This window comes from Zingiber officinale, chromosome 5A (assembly GCF_018446385.1).
Source record: "Zingiber officinale cultivar Zhangliang chromosome 5A, Zo_v1.1, whole genome shotgun sequence".
Lineage (NCBI taxonomy): Eukaryota > Viridiplantae > Streptophyta > Magnoliopsida > Zingiberales > Zingiberaceae > Zingiber > Zingiber officinale.
Genome location: NC_055994.1, coordinates 45135604 through 45152958, shown reverse-complemented (window position 1 = coordinate 45152958; position 17355 = coordinate 45135604).

Genomic DNA, 17355 nt, shown 5'->3' with positions numbered 1-17355 from the left:
ACTTGTTCCAAGACTTAGTCTTGGATTAGTAATGTAGTATAAAGGAGAGAAGATGAAAAAATGGCTTAACTAGTGTTGCATCAATTTTGAGAAAAAATTTAACAAATTGATAAATTAATCAGGAGAGGTTATTAGGCCAATCCTGACTTATGTCAAAAATTTGATACAAAAAAATGGATGAAAAAGAAATGAAAAAGAATACTCAAACAGTAGTTGCACCGATTCAGAGCGACTCTGCTCTAATACCAATTGTAGGGTCATTGCATTAGGAGGGGGGGGGGGTGAATAGTGCTCACGGTTTTCACGTTCATTAAAATCAATTGAGTAAAATGGCATTGGAATAAAGACAGAAAGAAAGAAAGAAAGAGACAACGCTAACACACCAAGAGTTACTTGGTTCGAAACCTGTGACGACTCCTACTCCAAGGCTAGCCCACGCATAAGAGTGCTTTTGATGGGAAAATACTAATCAATCTAATGATTACAAGAATAATTATAACTTTAGTATAAGTAATTTGAATAATAACAATACCAACGACTTGAAAAATCAAATCTTAAGCACAGTCATCATCGGAGTAGCTTACGGGCGTCGAGGAGGTGTTTTCTGAGCAGCACGCAGAAGCGGAAGTTGTTCGAAATATTGTGCTTGAGGTGCTGGTCAAATCCTCCTTTTATAGCCCACTCTGGGTGCATAGAACCTCCCCTAGGCCCCACAGGGCTGACGTGGCATACTCACGTCGAAACTCAATATGCAAAAGTTATCCACCTCCGGGATCCCGACCCCACCCTAGGCGCTTGAACCGTGACGTAGGTCCCCCAATCAGCGTGCTCCAACTCGCCACACAGATAGGTTTTTGTCCATCCGAGTGCCTAGAGCAGCTCCGGGTGCTCGGACCACGAGGGTGCTTGGCCAGACACCCTGCTCTAGGAAAAGCCAGTCCGAGCGCTCGAACTCCCTTTGAGCACCTAGACCACCATTTTCACGATTTTTTTTCCTGTAAAATTAGGTTAGTCTAAGAAAATAACATGTAAAGAATGATAGATTTGACTACCTTCGGACTATCCGATCCTGACTTTGAGTTTCGCTAAAACTCTAGGTGGACCGATGCCTACTTTTACATCTTCAGGGAATGCGTCCTCACCTACTTCTCTCAGGAGAAATTACCTTTTGTCAGATTAGTCCTCCAGATCATTTGGACTTTTGCTCAACATCCGAGGCTTTAGGACTTTTCCATTGGATGATCTATCCTTGACCCATCCAATCTTCCTCTTGGTGTCCGTGACCCCCAGGACTTCCACCTAGAATTCGCGACCCTAGGATTTTGCCTGATGTCCTCAACCTGCCAAGGCTTTTCCCAATCCTCTGGACTACGACTTTATTGCCTAACCACAGCTAGGACTTTTCACCTTTCTAATCGTAACTAGGACTTTCCTACACAATTAGTCACACTTGTTAGATCACAAGATAACTTAACTTTGAACCCCTTAGCCATTATCAAAATACAGGTTCGATCGTTTGGTGTTCCCTGCACCAACAGCTGCATTATCAGATATGCCCTTAACGCTTGTCCAAGGAATACATTATGGGAATCGATGGTAGATGCTTACAAGGTATCTAAGGACCTTTTTTTTAATTAGACTAGATGAGTTATTTTCAGAATTTGAACTTCACGAACAGACTAATGCATGTTTGGTCGAGAAAGGTATTGCATTAATTATAGGTATAAGCAAGATAAAAAGGGGGGGGGGGTGGATATGGGCCTCCTGAAGGACATGACAAGGGAATAGAGGCAATCTAGGTATGGTGCCAATATGCTCATGATACTGATAGATTGTGGACAGCTGCTACCTAGTAATATGGAGTGCCTGAATTCCTTCATTCTCCTTTGGTCATCATTATAATCTCCAATGAAAACTGACACTTGATCCTAAAAGTCCCTCATATATTGGATGTGATCCCGCACCTCTTGAAACGGGTCATAACTCAGTTTAAAGTGGTCCTCTAACAATCATTGTTGGGCACTATGCTTCTCATGAAGTGAATCTAAGGAGGAGTGAAAATATGAAAAATCAAATCTAGAGGGACTTGTGTCATAGGCGAATGAATGCCGACCTGACTCTAGATGGAAGAGTGGCTCCGGGTCTCTAGATGACGAGGGCTCAAGATGAACTACGGGAGTAGGAGAACCCTCGGGAACTGTATCTATAATAACCCAATTTGCTGAAAAGGGAACTATGGTGCGATTGAGATTAGGAAGAGGGAGTGGAAATCATTTCCATCCCTCCTTAAGAAGGCAAAGCCGTTCTCATCCCAAATGATTCATAGCAAGACATGTGTCAATATAGATTTTCATATTTCCATGAGTGATATGCGTAGATTATATACACTTACTTAGCATGTTTTAACATATATTCCTATATTTTACGCATGCTTTGTCTATGCACTTTCATACTCTTAGTCTTACTTTCAGTATAATTATTCTTTTTTATTCGGAGATCTGCTCTTGTGTACTTTCTGCTTATAGGAGTCGAATGTGGAGAGGAAACGATGTTCGTGGTCAATCCTGTCTATTAGAATGTATACTAAAAGCCTAGCTTTTTGTATAAACATTTATTTTGAAATAAGAATCACGTTGGTCAAATATCTTCATTTATGTTAAATGTAGTTGTTCATTTAATTTATATTATAGATAACATGGTGTGTGGTGTCACAGAGAAGATTATGTTATCAGTTCCTTATAAATTATAAATAGTAGCTCACGACCAAAATGGATAGGGACAAACCATTGGAATGGTCGTAGTGTGATTTAGTATTAGTTTATCTTAACTATAAAATTATACTAGTACACTCTGAGTGTATTGAGTAGGACCATTTGAGGTTATTCTTTTTATACTAATTGCATAAAGGGCAGTTAGATGGAGATTAGGTTCATATGATGGACCAAGAGGATTAGGTTCATGTGATGAACCAAATTGGATTTAGAGTAATCCAAATTAGACTAATTGAGTTGGACTCAATTTGATTCATGTGTCGAATGAGTCTAATTTAGACTATGATTCATTGAGTTAATTTAAACCAATGAATAGAGACTCATTAAATTAAATTAATTTGAATCAAAGGGTATATTTGATCAACTATGGGAGATAAGAGGTCAAGTTTAACCTGACTTGAGAGGGAAGATGAAGGGTCAAGTTTGACTTGACCAAATGCCACTTCATTGTGACTTGGCATGGGCCAGCCAATGATGATGATCCACATCATCAAGGCTACATCATTGTATGCCATCTCATGAGGAAGACCAAGAGCCATGACTCTTGGTATTACATAGAGGTATTAAATCCTCTATCAAGTGGTCGGCCACACACATGAAGATGGTTGTGTGCTCATTCAAGGCATCTTCTTCCTCCCCTCTTCTTTTTCTCTCCTTCTCCTCCATTGTCGAGACCTCTAAGAGTGCTAGCACACTCTAAGTAGTTTTCTCCACCTTTTGTTCGTGTGGATACGTGTAGAGGAGTGTACACTTGACACTCTACGAGATCTGACAACCATTTGGACAAGCGGGATAAGCGAAGGGCATCGCTACAAGGGTAATACTTCTTTTCATGTAGATCTAAGGTAGATCTAGTGTAGACAAACGTGTACATGAATATTTTTATTTATCTTCGCACGGATCTGTGGCTAGCTTCGAGGTTTCCACAACGCAAAAAGCGATTTTTGTGGCTCGAAAGTCTTACAGTGGTATCAGAGCCACGTGCGAAGCTTGTACATGTTTGTATTTGTTATTTCGAAAAGGTTTCAGATATGTAAGTTTCTATAATTTTTCTACTTTTATAGATTTTGTGAATATTTTTCTTGTTGAGGCGAAGCAACAAGTGCTTGGACACTTGTAGGCTTCAAATATCTAGAAAAACCTTCCGAAACGGCAAGGTCTCGCCCAAACCAAATTATTTTTTTTTGGACAGCGACTTAAGGTGCTATTAGATCAGTTTTGTTAGTTAGAGCCCTAGAGCCAATCATTTGATGATTGTATGGACTCATGTATATCATATTCTTAATAAAGGCATTGGTTTTTGGTTATTATGCTTATTTGTATTAGTGTAAGATAAAATAAGTATAGTAACGTCTTTGAGTAGAACGTTCATACCTATATCAATCGATTAGTTGAATCGATAGTGAGATGATATAGGGAACACTACTCTAAATCATTCCTAGTCGAGTATTAACATTCAGGGACAATGTTAATACAATAAGACTAGCATGTAGGTTAGCTCGATGACTTGATCTCACAAGTCATGGATATAGAGATATCAAGCTGACACATGGGTATGCATTAGAGAATGTATACTGAATGACCCGCCGTGAGAAAGTATCATAGATTGTTATATGAGTGTCATATACTTTCTCATATGACTATTAGTATGACTATTAGTCCTTAGACCTGAAGTCACCATGGATCCCTACATAAGGAGTTATGTACTTTAGTTTCGTCAAACGTCACCCGTAACTGGGTGGACTATAAAGGCGATTACTGGGTATGTAACGAATTATGCAGAGGGATGTGAGTGATGTAGAAGGGATCTATCCCTCCCATATGACGGGAGCGACATCGCTATTCTTGATAGAGTGAGACCACTAAGCGCATGGCCATGCCCAAATGAGTCAACATTAGATGTTGAGCTCATTTGATCGAGTGAGTCTACTTGGAGTTTAAGATTTAGATTGATTGGAGGATGACACGGTCTATGCCTCACATTGATCAATCTAGATGTCTAGGATAGAAGGACAATTTCTCATATTGTGAGGAGTCACAATTAGTAGTCACAAGGTGATGTCGGATCTCGACATTCTTGTAACTTGGGTAGTAATGATGTGTTGCTAGATACCGCTCATTACTTATGCTCCTAAATGGGTTTAGGGGCATTGCCAACATTACAAGAACCTATAGGGTCACACACTAAGGGCAAACAGATGGAGACTAGGTTCATTTGATGAACCTAAATGATTAGGTTCATATGATGAACCAAATTGGATTAAGAGTAATCCAAAGTAGGATAATTGAGTTGGACTCTAGTTGGTTCATGTGTTAAGTGAGTCTAATTTGGACTTAGACTCATTTAATTAATTTAATTCAATGAATAGAGATTCATTAAATTAAAATTGGCTTGAACCAATGGTTAGATTAGATCAACCAAGGGATAGAAGTGGTCAAGTTTGACTTGACTTAAGTAGGAAGATGAAGAGTCATGTTTTTGACTTGACTTTAACTTGACCAATGCCACATCATCAAGGCCTCTTCATTTGGTCAAGTTTGACTTGACCAAATGCCACCTCATGGGAGTTACCAAGAGTTGTAACTCTTGATATTCCATGGGGGTTACAAGGTTTAATGTGGCCGGCCACTTTGAGTGTAAAATGAATGTTTTATTTTTCATTCAAGGCTAATTGATTTCATCTTCTTCCTCTTGCTCACAATTCTTCTCTCCCTCTTCTCCTTCTTGCCGAGACCTTGCTTGAGTGCTAGCACACTCTAAGGTTTCTTCTCCATCTCTTGCTTGTGTGGATACAAATAGAGAAGTGTCTACTTTGACACTTTTGAGATCCGGCGAACCAAGGACAAGCGAAGGGCTTCGCTACAAAGGTATAAATGGTTTATCCTTATGTAGATCTACTGTAGATTAAAGTTTTCAAACTCGTACTCGTATTTTCGTTCAGTTTTACCTTGCACGAGATCCGTGGCTTGGGCGATTCGGGGTTTCCGCGACGCGAAAACCAACAGTGGTATCAAAGCCACGTGCAAGGCTTGTACGAGTTTGTTTTTATTTTTATGAAAAATAAAACCTTCTGTGATTTTCTGTAAAAATTAGTTTTTTATGATTTTATGGGTAATTTTTCCGTAGAAGCGAAGCACAAGTGTCTCGGCACTTGTAGGCTTCGGCTACCGGAAAGATCTTTCAAAACCGGCTTCGTTTTGCCCCAAATCCATTTGGGACAGCGGGCTTGGGTGCCATTAGATCGCAAAGAAGCAACTCACGATGGTTAGATCGTGGGTAGGGGTACTGCCCCTAACCCCGCAAGGGGATTTGCTCCGCGATTGCACCCGAAATCGCTAAAAACGAACCCGCCGGGAAGATTTTTCCGAAACGGCAATGTCTCGGCCCAAATCGTTTTGGGACAGCGGGTTTAGGCGCTGTTGGATCGCAAAGGAACCCTCGCGATGGTTAGATCGCGGGTAGGGGCGATGCCCCTGGGCCCCGCAAGGGATTGCGCCCGAAACCGCTAAACGGGACCGCCGGGAAATTTTATTCTTAAAAATTGTAAAAATTAATTTTAAAATTATAGAAAATTATGAAAATATATAATTTTGAATTATATATTAATTTTGTGATAGTCATGGCCCAAAGCCCAATATGATTGGTTGTGTTGTAATTCATAATACGGCCTGCGTGCCGTTATGTGTTTGCGAGTGTTGTATTATATTCGCGACCTGCGCATCGTGCCTTCTCTTATTTTCTTGTTGTAAATTAGATTTAGACTCGAATGTAACTCGAGTTTCAAATTGTAATGTACAAATTGGAGCGGTGGAGGGTCCACACGAGACGGAGTTCCGAGGCGGGCACGAGCAACACAAGGTGGTCAAAGGGAGGAGCTTGGAGAAGTTGTTGACCCTAGGTTGACCAATCGATCTTCTCATTGGCTTGAGAAGATCGTAGTAGGGCCATGACTAAATCACAAATAGATTACTTAATTGCTTGTGTATGTGATGCATATTTAATAAGTAGTTAATTAATTAGTGCCTAACGATTATATTAGATCTAAGTCGTGCACATGATGCACCCTTGCGATTAGATTAAATCTAAGTCGTGCACAAGATGCATCCCTTCTCGATTAGATTAGATCTCAATCGACTCAACTCTAATGCCTAACCGTGCCGTGATACCTATCACTACCTCGATCACATGTATTGTTGAATCTGCCAAAGCAGAGCAATGCATATTATCTTGGTAGGATACGGAGGGACAATTATGGTCCCGTCTATCAACGCATGGGTGAATACAAACTCAATTAGATTGAGTATTCATAGTTACTCGGTTGGATCGAGTCAACTATAGGCATTCTTCCAATAGTTGGAAAGATAGGTCAATATCACATCTATATTAACTCTCGGGCGTATTAGCCAAAGCTAACTCGAGTTTTAATATAAATGCGGATATTGATTCTATAAACAGGAGTTACATAGAGATGTAATTGGTAATTGTTACCTACCGATCATACTAAGCCTTGGGCGTATTAGCCAAAGCTAACTCAAGGGTTAATATGATGTGGATCTTGTCCCACGAGAATTATAGAATTCAGTGGGAGCATCATTTAATTAAAAGGCCTAATTAAATGATTTTTAAAAGGAATATGATATTTATTTCTGCAAATTTTTCTGTTGTAGATAACCATGACGTCGAACACGAATTCCTTCTCCCTGCGATTTGTCCTTGAGAAGGACAAGCTCAACGGAGCGAATTTCCTGGACTGGTACAGGAACCTGAGAATAGTTCTCACCCAGGAGCGTAAGCTGTACGTTCTGGAGCAGCCCATTCCGGAGGCTCCTCCTGCCAATGCCCCGCGAGCAGACAAAGATGCTTACAAGAAGCATCAAGACGACGCATTAGATGTGTCTTGTCTAATGCTCGCGACCATGAACTCTGAGCTTCAGAAGCAACATGAGTTAATGGGCGCTTACGATATAGTTGAGCATCTTCGCCAACTATATCAAGGACAAGCGAGGCATGAGAGATTTGAGATCTCTAAGGCACTGTTTCAGTGCAAGATGTCAGACGGGGCTCCTGTAGGTCCTTATGTACTCAAGATGATTGGGTACATAGAGAACCTACAAAGACTGGGGTTCCCACTTGGCCAAGAGCTGGCCACTGACTTGATCTTGCAGTCCTTGCCGAATAGCTATAGTCAATTCGTTCTCAACTATAACATGAACGAGATTGACAAGCCACTGCCCGAGCTACTTAGTATGTTACGAACTGCTGAGATTAACCTTAAGAAGGTTAAGCCCATTCTGATGGTCCAGAAGCACAAGGGCAAGGGCAAGCCCAAAGGTAAGGGAAAGTCCCAAACCAAGGGCAAAGGCAAGGCACTGAAGCCTAAAGGAGGGGTCGCCAAGGATGCTACCTGCTTCCACTGCGGTCAGACCGGGCACTGGAAGAGGAACTGCAAGGTATACTTGAAGAAGAAGCGAAGTGAGACTTCCACTTCAGGTATATATGTTATAGAAGTCAATCTATCTATTTCTACATCATGGGTATTAGATACTGGATGTGCTTCTCACATTTGTACTGATGTGCAGGCGCTGAGAAATAGCAGAGCATTGGCAAAGGGCGAGGTGGACCTATGAGTAGGCAATGGATCACGGGTTGCTGTTGTTGCTGTAGGAACTTATCAGCTATCTCTGTCCTCTGGGCTTGTACTAGATTTAGATGATTGTTGTTATGTGCCTGCTCTTACTAAGAACATAGTTTCAGTTTCTTGTTTAGACAAGAAAGGATACTCTTTTATAATAAAACACAAATGTTGCTCTGTTTATTTAAAAGATATGTTCTATTGTAGTGCACCACTAATAAACGGACTCTATATTCTAGACCTTGAGAGCCCTATCTATAACATTAGTACCAAGAAGTTCAAGTCAAATGACATGAACCAAACATACCTCTGGCACTGTCGCTTAGGTCATATAAATGACAAACGCTTATCCCAGCTCCATAAGGATGGTTTGCTGGACTCATTTGATTTAGAATCATATGAGATATGCGAGTCATGCCTACGAGGCAAGATGACCAAGAAGCCCTTTAGTGGGCATAGCGAGAGAGCAACTGATTTGTTAGGACTCATACATAGTGATGTATGTGGCCCTTTCAATGTTGCTGCTAGAGGCGGTTATAGGTACTTCATCACATTTACTGATGATTTCAGAAGATACGGTTATGTGTACTTGATGACACATAAGTCTGAATCCTTTGAAAAGTTCAAAGAATTCAAGAATGAAGTACAGAACCAGCTTGGCAAGAGCATTAAAGTACTTCGATCAGATCGAGGTGGTGAATACTTAAGCCATGAGTTTCGTGACTACTTAGCTGAGTGTGGGATTTTATCTAAACTCACTCCTCCTGGAACACCACAGTGGAATGGTGTATCCGAAAGGAGGAATCGTACCTTATTAGATATGGTACGATCTATGATGAGTCACACAGATCTTCCGACATATCTATGGGGATATGCTCTAGACACGGCAGCTTTCATACTCAACCGAGTTCCATCAAAGGCCGTGATAAAGACACCATATATGATATGGACTGGGAGAGATGCCCAGGTGTCTTTCATGAGGATTTGGGGTTGTGAGGTTTACGTACGACGTCAAGTCTCAGACAAATTAGGACCCAAATCCGACAAGTGCTATTTCATCGGATATCCCAAGGAAACTAAGGGATATTACTTCTACATTCCCAGTCAGCACAAGGTAGTTGTAGCAAAGACTGGGGTCTTTCTAGAAAGGGACTTTGTTTCTAGAAAGACTAGTGGGAGCGCGTTCGATCTTGAAGAAATTCAAGATGCGAACAATAGCACTAATGCCACGATGGAAATTGAACTGGAACCACAAAGTGTTGTGGATGATGTTGTTCCACAAGGAGTTGAGGAACAACAACCGGTTCATGTAGACATACCTCTTCGCAGGTCTGATAGGGTACGTCGTCAGCCTGAGAGATACTCATTTCTCTTGTCTGACCATGATGACATTGTGCTCATAGAGGATGAGCCTACCACCTATCAAGAAGCTGTGATGAGACCAGATTATGAGAAATGGCTAGAAGCCATGAGATCCGAGATAGAATCCATGTACACCAACCAAGTATGGACTTTGGTTGATCCACCTGAAGGGGTAAAACCCATTGGGTGCAAGTGGGTCTTTAAGAGAAAGACTGACATGGATGGACTTATCTATAAGGGTCGCTTGGTAGCTAAAGGTTTCAAGCAGATTCATGGTATTGACTATGATGAAACCTTTTCTCCAGTGGCGATGTTTAAGTCCATTCGGATCATGCTTGCTATTGCAGCCTACCATGACTATGAGATATGGCAGATGGATGTCAAAACCGTGTTTCTGAATGAAAACCTACTCGAGGATGTGTACATGACACAACCTGAGGGTTTTGTAGATCCACAGCATACTAGTAGAGTATGCAAGCTGCATAGGTCCATATATGGACTAAAGCAAGCTTCTCGGAGTTGGAATCTTCGATTCGATGATGCGATCAAACAGTTTGGTTTCATCAAGAACGAAGATGAGCCTTGTGTCTACAAGAAGGTTGTAGGGGACATAGTTGTTTTCCTCATATTGTATGTGGATGACATACTACTCATTGGGAAGGACATCCCTATGCTTCAGTCTGTCAAGACCTGGCTAGGGAGTTGCTTCTCAATGAAGGACTTAGGTGAGGCATCCCGCATTCTAGGGATACAGATCTATAGAGATAGATCTAAGAGATTGCTTGGCCTAAGTCAGAGTACATACATTGACAAGATACTCCTTCGGTTTGCCATGCAGAATTCCAAGAAGGGATTTCTGCCGATGTCACATGGCGTGAGTCTTTCGAAGACTCAAGGTCCCTCTTCTAGAGAGGAGAGAGATCGCATGGATAAGATCCCTTATGCCTCAGCCATAGGATCGATCATGTACGCCATGCTATGTACTCGACCTGATGTCTCGTATGCTTTGAGCATGACGAGCAGATACCAGTCAGATCCAGGTGAAAGTCACTGGATAGCGGTCAAGAATATTCTTAAGTACTTAAGAAGGACTAAAGAATATTTCTTGATATATGGAGGCAATGATGAGCTAACTGTAAAGGGTTACAGTGATGCTAGCTTCCAGACCGACCAGGATGACTATAGATCGCAGTCGGGGTTCGTATTTTGCATTAATGGTGGCGCTGTCAGATACAGTAGCTGATTCTACAACAGAAGCCGAGTACATTGCTGCATCAGAGGCAGCAAAGGAGGCAGTTTGGATCCGCAAGTTCATCACTAAACTTGGGGTGGTTCCCAGCATTGCTGACCCCATTGAGCTCTATTGTGACAACAATGGAGCTATAACACAGGAGAAGGAACCTCGCTCACACCAGCGGACCAAGCATATACTATGGCGCTTCCATCTCATTCGAGAGATTATCGATAGAGGAGATGTGAAGATTTGCAGAGTACCTACAGAGGCTAACATCGCAGATCCCTTGACCAAGGCTTTGGCACAGAGGAAGCATGATGGTCACACTAGGTCTTTAGGCCTTAGAGCCTATACTGATTGGCACTAGTGCTAGTGGGAGATTGTTAGTTAGAGCCCTAGAGCCAATCATTTGATGATTGTATGGACTCATGTATATCATATTCTTAATAAAGGCATTGGTTTTTGGTTATTATGCTTATTTGTATTAGTGTAAGATAAAATAAGTATAGTAACGTCTTTGAGTAGAACGTTCATACCTATATCAATCGATTAGTTGAATCGATAGTGAGATGATATAGGGAACACTACTCTAAATCATTCCTAGTCGAGTATTAACATTCAGGGACAATGTTAATACAATAAGACTAGCATGTAGGTTAGCTCGATGACTTGATCTCACAAGTCATGGATATAGAGATATCAAGCTGACACATGGGTATGCATTAGAGAATGTATACTGAATGACCCGCCGTGAGAAAGTATCATGGATTGTTATATGAGTGTCATATACTTTCTCATATGACTATTAGTATGACTATTAGTCCTTAGACCTGAAGTCACCATGGATCCCTACATAAGGAGTTATGTACTTTAGTTTCGTCAAACGTCACCCGTAACTGGGTGGACTATAAAGGCGATTACTGGGTATGTAACGAATTATGCAGAGGGATGTGAGTGATGTAGAAGGGATCTATCCCTCCCATATGACGGGAGCGACATCGCTATTCTTGATAGAGTGAGACCACTAAGCGCATGGCCATGCCCAAATGAGTCAACATTAGATGTTGAGCTCATTTGATCGAGTGAGTCTACTTGGAGTTTAAGATTTAGATTGATTGGAGGATGACACGGTCTATGCCTCACATTGATCAATCTAGATGTCTAGGATAGAAGGACAATTTCTCATATTGTGAGGAGTCACAATTAGTAGTCACAAGGTGATGTCGGATCTCGACATTCTTGTAACTTGGGTAGTAATGATGTGTTGCTAGATACCGCTCATTACTTATGCTCCTAAATGGGTTTAGGGGCATTGCCAACATTACAAGAACCTATAGGGTCACACACTAAGGGCAAACAGATGGAGACTAGGTTCATTTGATGAACCTAAATGATTAGGTTCATATGATGAACCAAATTGGATTAAGAGTAATCCAAAGTAGGATAATTGAGTTGGACTCTAGTTGGTTCATGTGTTAAGTGAGTCTAATTTGGACTTAGACTCATTTAATTAATTTAATTCAATGAATAGAGATTCATTAAATTAAAATTGGCTTGAACCAATGGTTAGATTAGATCAACCAAGGGATAGAAGTGGTCAAGTTTGACTTGACTTAAGTAGGAAGATGAAGAGTCATGTTTTTGACTTGACTTTGACTTGACCAATGCCACATCATCAAGGCCTCTTCATTTGGTCAAGTTTGACTTGACCAAATGCCACCTCATGGGAGTTACCAAGAGTTGTGACTCTTGATATTCCATGGGGGTTACAAGGTTTAATGTGGCCGGCCACTTTGAGTGTAAAATGAATGTTTTATTTTTCATTCAAGGCTAATTGATTTCATCTTCTTCCTCTTGCTCACAATTCTTCTCTCCCTCTTCTCCTTCTTGCCGAGACCTTGCTTGAGTGCTAGAACACTCTAAGGTTTCTTCTCCATCTCTTGCTTGTGTGGATACAAATAGAGAAGTGTCTACTTTGACACTGTTGAGATCCGGCGAACCAAGGACAAGCGGGATTGCGAAGGGCTTTGCTACAAAGGTATAAATGGTTTATCCTTATGTAGATCTACTGTAGATTAAAGTTTTCAAACTCGTACTCGTATTTTCGTTCAGTTTTACCTTGCACGAGATCCGTGGCTTGGGCGATTCGGGATTTTCGCGACGCGGAAAGCGGTTTTCGCGGCCCGAAAAACCCAACAAGTTTGGTAGACTCGCGATATTCATTTCGCGAGAAGGAGCACTACCCCTAACCCCGTAAGGGGCATTGTCTCGTGATCGCGCCCGAAAATCGCTTAACGGGACCGTCGAGGAGTTGTGACTCATAAAATTGATAAAACAATAGTAAAATTATAGAAATTTTTGTAAAATATATAATTTATAATTATGTATGATATTGCAATGGTCATGGCCCAAAAACCCCAATGTGATTGGTTAAAATTGTGTTTTAATTCATAATATGGCCTGCGCGCCATTTTTGTATTGAGCGTGTTGTATATGATATGCGACTTGCGCGTCGTACCTCCCTTATTATGTTCCTGTTGTAAATAGATTTTAGACTCGAATGTAACTTGAGTTTCATATTTGTAATGTACAAAATGAAGCAGTGGAAGGTCCACTCAAGAAGGAGTTACGAAGAGGGTGCTGTCAACACATGACAGTCAAAAGGAGGTGCTTGAAGAGGCCGTTAACCCTAGGTTGACCGTTCGATCTTTTCATTGGCTTGAGAAGATCGTAGTAGGGCCATGACCTCATCACAAATTAATTAATCAGTATATATGTATATATATATATATATATATATATATATATATATATATATATATATATATATATATATATATATATATATATATATATATATATATATATATATATATATATATAAATGTATGTATTTGTCATTGCTTGTGTGTATGTGATGCATGCTAATATAGGGTAATTAGTGCCTTAATGCATATATGATACACATACATGATTACATGATTAGATTAGATCTTAATCAATTCAACTCGAAATGCCTACCAAGTTTTGATACCCATCACTACCTCGATCATTTGTTGTTGTTGAATCTGCCAAAGCAGAGCAATGCATATTATCTTGGTAGGATGCGGAGGGACAATCTTGGTCCCTCCTATCAAAGCTTGGGTGAGAACAAACTCAATTAGATTGAGTATGGCTAGTTAACTCAATTGGATCTGGTAAAACTATACGCATTTTCCAACGGTTGGGAAGATAGGATAAAGATCACATTTATCTTGATCATATAAACAAGAGTTGCATAAAGATGTAATTGATGATTAGTTATCTACAAATCATACTAAGTCTTGGGCGATTTAGCTAAAGCTAACTCAAAAAATGTGGAACCGCCACATCAGCGGCCCCCTAGAGTCGGTCCCACGGATATGGAGGGAGGTAAATGCAGGTACACATGTGGAAAGTGCATAGAGGAGACATTAACCCTAGGCAGTGACACCCCAGGGATTGACCCCTGGACCTTTCAGCCATAGAACCATGCACTCCCCATCTGTGCTACGCCCTGGGGACTTAGCTAAAGCTAACTCAAGGCGTAGTATGATGTGGATCTTGTCCCACGAGAATTATAGCTAATTGCTATGAATCTAGTAGTGTGGTTTGACCACATCCATGACTTGATTCTACAAAAGCCCTATAGTTCAGTGAGAGCATCATTTAGTTAAAGGCCTAATTAAATGATAAGTGGAATATGATATTTACTTTCTGCTTTATTTATGTTGTAGATTGCCATGTCGACGAACACGAACATTTTCTCCCTGCGTTCTGTCCTTGACAAGGACAAGCTCAATGGAGCTAATTTCCTGGACTGGTACAGGAATCTGAGAATTGTTCTCACACAAGAAAGAAAATTGTACGTCCTGGAGCAACCCATTCCGGAGGCACCTCCTGCCACTACCACGCGAGCCGACCGAGATGCTTATAAGAAGCATCAAGATGATGCAGTAGATGTGTCATGCCTCATGCTCGCAACCATGAACTCTGAGCTTCAGAAGCAACACGAGTTGATGACTGCTTATGATATTGTTGAACATCTTCGTCAACTATATCAAGGACAAGCAAGGCACGAGAGATTTGAGATCTCTAAGGCACTGTTTCAGTGTAAGATGCAAGATGGGACTCCCGTAGATCCATATGTCCTCAAGATGATTGGGTACCTAGAGAACCTACAGAGGTTGGGATTCCCACTTGGCCAAGAACTGACCACTGACTTGATTTTGCAATCCTTGCCAGAAAGTTACAGTCAATTTGTCATAAATTACAGCATGAATGAAATTGATAAGCCACTACCTGAGCTGCTAAGTATGTTGCGAACTGCTGAGCTCAACCTTAAGAAGGTAAAGCCCAACTCTATTTTGATGGTGCAAAAGCATAAAGGCAAGGGCAAGCCTAAAAGTAAGGGAAAGTCCCAAGCCAAGGGCAAAGGCAAGGTAATGAAACCTAAAGGAGGGGTTGCCATGGATGCTACCTGCTTCCACTGCGGTCAGACCGGGCATTGGAAGAGGAACTGCAAAGGATACCTGGAAGATCTTAAGAAGAAGAAAAATGAGATTTCTACTTCAGGTATATATGTTATAGAAGTCAATCTTTCTATTTCTTCATCGTGGGTATTAGATACCGGATGTGCTTCTCACATTTATACTAATGTGCAAGCGCTGAGAAATAGCAGGGCATTGATGAAGGGCGAGGTGGACCTATGAGTAGGCAATGGAGCACGGGTTGCTGCTGTTGCTGTAGGAACTTACTATCTATCTCTGCCCTCTGGGCTTGTACTAGAATTGGATGAATGTTGTTATGTGCCTGCTCTTACAAAGAACATCATTTCAGTTTCTTGTTTAGACAAGAAAGGCTTTTCATTTATAATAAAGAACAAATGTTGTTTCGTTTATTTGAAAGATATGTTCTATTGTAGTGCACCTCTGATGAACGGACTCTACATTCTAGACTTAGAGAACCCCATCTATAACATTAGTACCAAAAGGTTCAAGTCAAATGAAATGAACCAAACCTATCTCTGACATTGTCGCTTAGGTCATATAAATGAGAATCACTTATCCCAGCTCCATAAAGATAGTTTGCTGGACTCATTTGATTTTGAATCATATGAGACATGCGAGTCATGCCTACTGGGCAAGATGACCAAGACTCCCTTTAGTGGACACAGTGAAAGAGCAACTGACTTGTTAGGACTTATACATAGTGATGTATGTGGCCCTTTCAATGTCACTGCCAGAGGTGATTATAGATACTTCATTACATTTACTGATGACTTCAGTAGATATGGTTATGTGTATCTGATGACACATAAGTCACAATCCTTTGAAAAGTTCAAAGAATTCAAGAATGAAGTACAAAATCAGCAAGACAAGAGTGTTAAGATACTTCGATCAGATTGAGGTGGTGAATATCTTAGCCATGAGTTTCGTGACTATCTAGATGAGTGTGAGATTCTATCCCAACTCACTCCTCCTGGAACACCACAGTGGAATGGTGTATCCGAAAGGAGGAATCGTACCCTATTAGATATGGTACGATCTATGATGAGTCACACAGATCTTCCTATATCTTTTTGGGGATATGCTCTAGACACAGCAACCTTCACACTTAACCGTGTTCTATCCAAAGCTGTGATAAAGACACCATATAGGATATGGACTGGGAGAGATGCCCAGATATCTTTTATGAGGATTTGGGATTGTGAGGCTTAAGTTTGACGTCAAGTCTCGGACAAACTGGGACCCAATCCGATAAGTGCTATTTTATAGGATATCCCAAGGAAACGAAGGGATATTACTTCTATATTCCCAGTCACCACAAAGTGTTTGTGGCTAAGACTGGGATATTTCTAGAAAAGGACTTTGTTTCTAGAAAAACTAGTGGGAGTACGTTCGATCTTGAAGAAGTTCAAAATATGGACCATAGCACTGAAGCCTTGATGGAACTTGAACTGGAACCGCAAAATGTTACAGATGATGTGGTTGTTGCACAAGGAGTTGAGGAACAACAACCAGTTCAAGTAGACCTACCTCTTCGCAGGTCTGACAGGATACGTCGTCAGCCTGAGAGATACTCTTTTCTCTTGTCTGACCATGACGACGTTATGCTCGTTGAAAATGAGCCTACCTCCTATCAGGAAGCTGTGATGAGACCAGATTCTGAGAAATGGCTAGAGGCCATGTGATCCGAGATGGAATCCATGTACACCAACCAAGTATGGACTTTGGTTGATCCACCTGTAGGCGTCAAACCGATTGGGTGTAAGTGGGCCTTTAAGAGAAAGACTGACATGGATGGACTTATTACCTATAAGGGTCATTTGGTAGCT